The 8707-nt window shown below is 43.5% G+C and overlaps 1 pseudogene; it reads left to right on the top strand.

Annotated features, from left to right (window-relative positions):
• The first annotated feature begins 454 nt into the window (after nucleotides 1–454).
• LOC147425620 (AAA-ATPase At4g25835 pseudogene) lies at nucleotides 455–2610 on the top strand (annotated as a pseudogene).
• The last annotated feature ends 6097 nt before the right edge of the window (nucleotides 2611–8707 follow it).

Here is an 8707-nt window from a genome sequence, read left to right as displayed (position 1 = left end):
TGAGATTTGCTTTGAAAATTCTAACTTTACCTTAGCGCTCCAAAAAACCTAGGTTTAGTGCAATCCCACCTAGTTTCAAGTCAATCCAAAGGCGAGGAAACATACAAAACTCAAAGAAATTTAGCATAAAAACTGTTAAAAATAGCTCAGAGTTGTTTTCCGTCGTTCAACTTTGTTGTCTGTTGAGGTCCGCTCTTGATTTGGACTTGTACGCCTTTTACCTTGGATTTATTAGTTAGAACTTTCCCAATTACGTCAATTCTTGACGTTTTCAATTCTGAATTCCATAGATATCAATGTCAATTGTTAATTTTTTATTCTTGGGCGGGATTCCGTATCGTCGCTTTGATTGATTGCGATTGTAAGACCAATGCTTCTTTTCCCTTTGTCGGTGTGAGTCTCGAATAATATTAGTGTCTCCACGAGTCCACTACACTTGCGTGCGAATGAAGCTCTTTTGATTCTTGATCACGAAGGAAAGCCAGGTACAAGATGGGTCTCTCTCGGCTTTCTCTGCCCATTGCATGCCTCGCGGGCATCTCTTCTCTCTATTTCTGTTTTGACCTTCTGCATTTTAGGGTTTCTACTGGTGAAAGTTCTGCAATCTGCGGTCTTTTGCAATGGAGAGCTTGATAAGCAAGCTCTGCTCCTACATGGGCGCGTTGGCGCTTTTGCAGACATTCCTCCCTCCCCCGTTCCGGCAGTACCTGGATCGGGGTCTGGCATTGCTGTGGGATAAGCTTTTCCAGACGGCAGACCCGCACGTGGAGCTCCAAGTGGAGGAGAAAATGGGCGGCAGCCACAATTTCAACATCTTCTACAGGCAGGTTGGCATCTATCTTAGCTCTCTCCGCTCCTCCATAGATTCGCACACACGCCTCAAAGTGTGCAGATCCCTTGAGGATGCCAGCCTCGCCTTCCGCCTTCCCGACAATGAGGCTCTAGAGGACAACTTCAAAGGGGCACGTGTGTGGTGGACTCACACATGCAGGGAGAGGGAGGGAGGCAACAATGGCTATGGCAACAATGATGAGAGAAGCTTCACTCTCAGCTTCTTGAAAACTGAGAGGAGTCTCATCATGCATGAATATTTGGATCATGTCTCCAAGGTTGCTGCAGAGATTGAGCACAAGAATACCCAACGTTACCTCTACACAAATAACTATAATGGATGGGAGCAAACTCCTTTCAAGCACCCCTCCACGTTCGACATGCTCGCCCTTGATGATGGCCTCACAGTTCGCATCAAATCTGATTTAGATGTTTTCTCCAAAGGGGAGAGTTTCTACCACAGAAATGGGCGTGCTTGGAAGCGCGGCTACCTCTTATATGGCCCTCCTGGCACTGGCAAATCTAGCATGATTGCAGCCATTGCCAACCATATGGAGTATGACATCTATGACCTTGAGCTCACAAAAGTGTCTGACAATTCTGAACTCAAGTCCCTTTTGATACAGACAACCCGCAAGGCAGTGATTGTCATCGAGGACATTGATTGCAGTGCCCAGCGTTGCAATCGCACAGCAGCTGAAGACTCAGACTGTACATCGAGCGAGTCCAAGGAGTCTAGCCCAGGCACATCAAGTGAGGGGAGCAAGCTTACCCTCTCTGGGCTTCTCAACTTCACCGATGGGCTGTGGTCGTGCTGCGGAGAGGAACGTATCTTCATTTTCACAACTAACTACAAGGACAGGCTTGACCCTGCTCTGCTCAGGCCGGGCCGTATGGACATGCACATTCTGCTTTCTTATTGCACCTTTCCAGCCTTTAAGAAGCTGGCAAAAAATTATTTAGGCATTGAGGATCATCCCATGTATGTGGAGCTTGAGGATGCCATGACAAGAACTGCTCATGAGATCACTCCCGCTGTCATGGCTGAAATGCTAATCAGCAATCAAAGTGACCCTGATGCAGCATTGAGGGAAGTGATGGCCTCATTGTTGCCAACCCTTGCTTTACTTCAAGCAGTGGCCAATCCCAGTGACAAAGCTGCATTCCAGGTCCTGCCGGTCGATGCAAATGAGAGAAATATCAAGAAGAGTCGCTTTAGAGGTCGGGCTATCTTCTTCTTGGCAGCCATCAAACGCAAGCATGTGGATTAAGGGTAAGTACCACATGCAAAATTCTGAGTTTCTTGTTGAGTGGGCTCCACACAAGGAGTGAGGCAGTATATATAGGTGCTCAGCCACAACAATCGCTGGCATGGGACGGTGGTGTGACACTGTATGATATACATTTTGTACAGTATGAGCTTCATCATGCCAATGATGATAATGCTACCCATGTAACATAAGTGGGTAAAAGGGGAAGAAAGGACCAGATGAAGATGGGTGTCTCGCAATTCCTCCCAAAAAAGGGCTCCTCGATGTATAAGGGCTCTAGCATGGATAGGAGAGGAATTCTTTGGTTGTCCGCACAACTAGCTGGCTTACATAAGATAGAAAAGACTAAGGGGTTACAATCCTTCCTCCATTGATGAGGAGTTCACCTGACCCATCCTGAAGCAATAAGTCCTTTCAAAGGGAAAATGTACATCAGATCGTAGTTGACGTCGTCTGTTTGAATGGTCATATGAAAATGTACAACTCAAAGATCATTTTCCCTATAAAACGCAAGACACACACACATAATCACTACAATTATCAACTTCGAAGTTGAACAATCCACCAAAAATATAGTCGAGTGTTGATTTTATCTTAGTTTGTATTTTTTCGGTATAGGTTTGTAATATTTTTTAGGTTTCTTTTATTTTCATGAAGTTTTCTTAATAAAAGGTATTAAAAAAACATCATATATATCTACAAGTGTCTGATATGAAATTTGAAGTGTACACAATGCATCTTGACAACAAGGTGAACAAGTGTAAAAAATTTATGGAATTCGGGAGGCTTTGATAGAAAGTATACTTTTAACTCCAGAGATTTCCATTTGCAAAATGTTTGCTAAGTGGATCTGGAATTGGAGCTGATCTCTTGAGACAACTAATTCTAGTGATAGAAGATTTCAGCTACTAGTGTGAAAAGATTTCAGACAGTAGACTGGACAGAAATCAGAAACTAAAATGGAATTTGGATACTGGAATAAGAATCAGACTTATGCATTGGAAATAAGATTCAGATTCAGATTTAGAAGATTGGACGAGAAGTAAGTGTAATTGGAATATAGGGAATTACAGATCAAGATTATAGCGAATATGATTTACAAAGAGAGTACAGCTGACAATACTGTCAATGATTCTCAAGTACAAGTGTAGTCAAAGTGCTAATCTAAATGATAACAATTGTCAACCCGATTACAATGTAATGGACCTTATTTATACACTTCGGATTTACTGTAGTAATTATCATAGTAACTATTAAGTAATTCATTGTCCATCTCCTAAGAGGACGTTCCCACATAGTGAGCTATCCAGTCGTCTACGTCCTTCCCTTCTTTCTTGCATTTTGGCAAGATTTCAAATTTTTTGAAAAATTTCCCTGTCTGATTCTGTTGTGAGACTGAGAAATCCACCGTCTGGTTCTGATGTTGAGAATCAGGTTTGATCCCATTGACAAAGTGGTTACACAAAGATTGCGAGAGGCAGCTGAAAAGGCCAAGGGACTGCGAGAGGCAGCTGAAAAGGTCAAGGTAGAGCTCTCACCAGGCCAAGGTGGAGCTCTCATCAGGCCAAGGTAGAGCTCTCATCTCCACCTGTCCCCGCTGAGGAAGAAAAGTCGCCACTGAATTCTGAGATGGAACTACCCAGTATCCTTCCATTGGACCGTCTTCCGTTTGCCCTTTGACCTGGAGGGTGCCTGAGAAGTCCAAGTACCAGCATTCTCCTTCTGAATCAGTTGGTAAATGGCCTCTTGCTCAAGTTGATCCCATCTTTCGGTGGTCATCTCTACTTCATAGAGCGTGAGGGAATGATAAGTTTTGGTGTTAGGATCATAGAGTGTACGCTTGCCCTTGGTAATCCTTGTTCTGGCTAGCTTATGACAATGTGAAGCCGTATTGATCCATCCTTCTGAAAGAGGCTGATTAGTTTTGACTCGAACTTCGAAAAGAATCTCAGCCATTTCCCTATACTGTGGTGCCATACCCACCTTTGCTTCAATATCTTTTTCAGGCAATTTAGAAGATTCAATAGTAAGTTGCAGCAGCTGATTAGTAATCCTGGTCATGCCTCTGATTTGAATCTTCCTCTGGCCCATACACATCCAGATCCTATGCATCTCCTCTTTCAGTGCTTGAATATCATTGATTTGGAGAGCATCATTCAACAATGTTTGCCAAGTCTTCCATTCCACAGTCGATCGCTCATATCAATCCTGAAGCTCATCAGTAATCTTGAAGTATGTAAGGCGATCAACTGGTTCTGGGTGTTGATGATACAATGCTGGAAAGAATCTTGGCAGCTCTGCCTCTGTTGCTGCAAAGGCATACAAGAGAACTAGAGAATCATGCACGAATTCTAAAAAATTGAGAACAGCCTGGTTCTCTTGCTGCATCATCTTTCTTGTGATCTTTACTAGTTGGAACAATGTTCGGAGAGCAGTTGTCTATGCTCCGACTGACATTGTAGTCTGAGGTCCTTTGCTAGTGGCTGTCTGGTCCTCAAGAATGACTCTGACTCTCTGATCCAAAACTCCTCTTGCAGTTTGCATTTTCACCAAAACTTCCTTTAGTTGTTCCCTAACATCCTTCATACATCTGTAAGTTGGTTTGTTTCCCAGCAGAAGTTCTAATTCCAGGGCAAGAGAGCGACAATCTGCAGTAGACTGCCTTTGCAAGTGTGGGTTTGTCACTCTCTCTTCAGCAGTAAGTATCTATTCTGGACTGTACTGGGATGCGCAGGTAAACGGCAAGCTTCTTTATCATGGAAAGCTGCTGATTTCCAATGCTCCACCATTTTCCTAGCTCCAACATACAGCCTTTGAAACCGTTCCAAATCAGACAGGAGATCATCATCCTCCAGATACTGTCTGGGTATGTAGGCCTGTTGATGTCTCAATTGCTTGTTCAGGGTAATAAGCTGCAACGAATGGTGATCCCTCATCCTGCACCTTCATTTTCCCTTTAACATCCCTATTGAGCTAGGACTGATCAGCTGGATGATTCCCAGTGTGACTGGGCTGCTGTTCTTCAGTCTGCTGATTATCCGACTGGTGTCCTTCATTTTGTCCTTTCTGCTGGCCTGGCTGGCCTGGCCGTGACTGGCTTCCTTCAATTGGCCATGTACCACCAGTGCCAGGTCCTAGAGGTGGAGATGGTGGTGGGACATCATCATCATCATCATTTGTATGCCCTTTTTCTTGGTCATCCTCCTCCTTATCAGCTCCATCCTCCTTGTCTTCTTCTACCTCATCCGGAGAAGTCTGTTGCTCAATATAATCCAGTATGGCTTGATTCATCAGAGAAGTATTATACTCAGTCACCTTGTCCTGCAAATCACTCTGCATACTTTCCATAAAGGACTTCAAATTCTCTAAATAAAAAACAGCATTTCCTGTTGGATTTAGAATTTTAGCCAAGCTGTTATAGATGTATCTTTCAGTAAGAGAAGCCTTTAGAGCTGTATGGCGAATGAATAGGGAGTTGAACTCCACCCGCTTCATTTTGAGTATTGTTTCAGCCCGTTCTGTAGCTCTCAGTGCTTCATTCCGTTGATTCTTGATGATCATTATCTCAGATTCAGCCTTAGGTAGCTTCTTGTTTAATAACTCATTAACCCTTTCTGAATGAGCTTTCAGTACCTTGTGTTGTATGTTCTGCTCTTCCCGGGCTTTCTGGAGCTTTTGAATCTGATCTTTAGCCTCCTTCAAGTCAGCTTTAATCTTTTTCACTTCATCTTTTGACCCAACAGCCTCCACCAGTTGTCCCATATAATTGACAATGGTATTCCAAGAAGACTGTATGAGAACTGAACATTTGTCTTTAACTGTAGCTGGATCAGAATCAGTAGGCTCATATATTGTCACTGGAGCCATGTAAGGTAAAGTTGCATAATCAGCTTTGCGTAGCAGAAGATGCCTTTTCAATTGATGGATCTGCATTTGCTGCAACTTGTCCTGTTTTACCAAGTGCTGAATGTGTTCAGTATTTGGAGTAGAAACTCCCCCTGGCAGAGTCAAAGAAGCTGGGCCTTTGCCTTTGTCCACGTGGCTCTTGCCTTTGTCCATTGACTAGTCTGCTATCTTCTCAGAAGTTGCTGCCTTGGCCTGATCTTTTTTAGAACCAGTAGCAACTGCACTTTGTCCTACTGACTGGCTAGGCACAATCTTCTGAGCAGGTTGCTTCTCTATGTGGCTCACTATAGATTTCTCAGTATTCATTGTCTTGACTTAGCTTTCTATCTGCCTCAAAAACGCACTGCTCTTTGTCAGTGTATTCTCTGGCTTCTTTGAACTGCCAGCCCGTTCTTCAGTTGCTTTCCTTTTTAGGTTTGTTGAAGTAGTCTGATTGTCCGTTGCTTCGTCGTCTGAGGACAACTCAATGTTCTTGGGCTCAGAAACTGGCTTCTCACTCCAAGCCTTTTTTACCTGCTCATGAGCATCTGCAGCAGTGGCCCAATACAGAAATTGCCAAACATACCAAGCTTTAAAAACATTTTGGGATTTTAGCTTAGCAGTTTGCTGGAGCACATTGTGTGACAGGATTTTGACAAAGGTTAATAGGAACATTTGGATCCAATATCTTGGCCAATAGCATAGCAAAAAGTTTCTCGGATACACACGTTGGGTTGTTCTTAAGGTTTACTGCTTCAGCTACAAACCTGTAAGCAGTGGAAGCTTCCAATCCTGCTACTGGAACACCTTGACCACTTGCCTTGTGCTTACGTTTAGCCGCTTCATCCTCCTTCAGGGCTATACTTATTTGCTGTGGAGTTGCCACAGATGGTTTGGGCTCGTTGGGCATTCTGAATGCAAAAGCTATGGTCTCTGTTGTCACCGACACCTTTCTACCATTTACCATGGCATTGCTATCTTCAACGTCGAAAGAATCAAGAACTTGCTTGATAATGTCTGCGTCAAAAGAAATTCTTGTAGCTTGCAACACAACTCGGAGATCCCATAGTTGTAGCAGAGTCACTGCTTGGTCAATGAATACATAACGTTGGATTTTACTATACGGTATGATGGGAAGGCTTGCCTTTGCAGCAGAAACTATGGCTTGGGTTTCCTCAAGAGACTCCTGCATCTTGTCTGATCGTTTCCTTCTACCCATACACTGTGAAGACGATGAAACAGGTGAAGGAGAAGAAGACTTACTTAACGTTTCAAAGCCGTACCCTGGTGTCGCTAGCAAGGCTAGCTGATAGTTAACTGTCTCTTCAGAGGTCGAGGTTTGCAGCTGTAGCGAAGAAACCTCGGAGCTTGGCGATGGCGAATGATTATTAGGAGGAAAGCGTCGCGCAAGGGATTTGTGAGGAAAAATGCCAACTTTCCTGACTGTTATACGTGTTCGCGCCATAAAAGCTCCACCACTCGCCGTTCCTAGATTTGTGTGCGTCGCTGCTGTCGTGGCAGACGTACATTGGACAAGGCTGCGACCCATCCTTAAAATGATTACTACTGGCGTGCCATCTGATCGTTGGGCGCTTAAAAATTGAAAAGTGTGTCCCCACTGATACTGGACTGGTTTCCAGTCTGGCTCGATCAGGTACTAATGCTAAGATCAGTCTGTTCTAGTTCTTCTGGTACTGGTTCTGAAATTGGAACTGGTTGCACATGAAAAAGCCCAAAAATATCTGATTTTGGTATCTCTTGATCTACAAGTCCTAGTTCCTTAGTACCTTGTTCTTGCCCATTTTCTCTAGCCTCTGAATAATAAAGCTTGATCTTTGCATCATTATATACTCCTGGCAACAATAATCCAGATAAATCTTTCAGTCTGACTGTGCCATTGGAGAAGACCCAGTCTACCTCAAATGGTCTTGGCCAGGCAATCTTCAGGTTTGGCTTCTTTGGACCTAGTCTAGACTGATATAGAAGCACCAAATCTCCTTTCTGAAATTCGCGAACATAGCCCGTTGCCTGAGTTCATCTAACTGCATCAGTTCATCTAGCCGTTTTTTAAGATTGTGCTTGAAGTCTAAGCCATACTTCACAGCCATTTTCAGACTTCGGATCACAAACTCCATAGGAACCACAACATCAGTGCCATACACCATTCTGAATGGTGTCATTCCAGTAGTGAACTTATAAGCTGTCCTATAAGCCCATAGAGCAGTATGGAGTTTCAAATCCCACTGGTCTGGTTTCTTTTGCACCACCTTAGTGAGAATAGTCTTTATTGTCTTGTTGCTACTTTTAGCCTGTCCATTGCATCTAGGATAGTAAGGAGTAGATTTTCGATGCTTTACTGAAAGCATATCCAATAGGATTTCCATAGTGTCATTGATAAAATGTGTTCCTTGATCTGGCACAATCTCTATTGGACATCCATATCGGCAGACAATATTCTCAAATAGAAACCTTGCAGTTGACTTGGCTGTGTTGTCAGGAAGAGCCTTAGCTTCAACCCACTTGATTACATAACAAGTAGCCATTACTATGTACTTGTTCTTCCTGTGGGTAACCTTCTTAAAAGGTCCCATAAAATCTAGTCCCCATTTCATGAACACTCCCTGTGGTTGTACTAGCATCAAAGGAGTCATAACTGCAGCTGTTGGTCGACCCATTCTTTGGCATATGTCACAACTTTTACAAAAACTTCTGGCATAATC

The sequence above is a fragment of the Adiantum capillus-veneris genome, chromosome 25 (assembly GCF_014529385.1).
Source record: "Adiantum capillus-veneris isolate H3 chromosome 25, ASM1452938v2, whole genome shotgun sequence".
Lineage (NCBI taxonomy): Eukaryota > Viridiplantae > Streptophyta > Polypodiopsida > Polypodiales > Pteridaceae > Adiantum > Adiantum capillus-veneris.
Note: the sequence above shows the minus strand (reverse complement) of the source record. Positions and strands in the feature narration are given on the sequence as shown.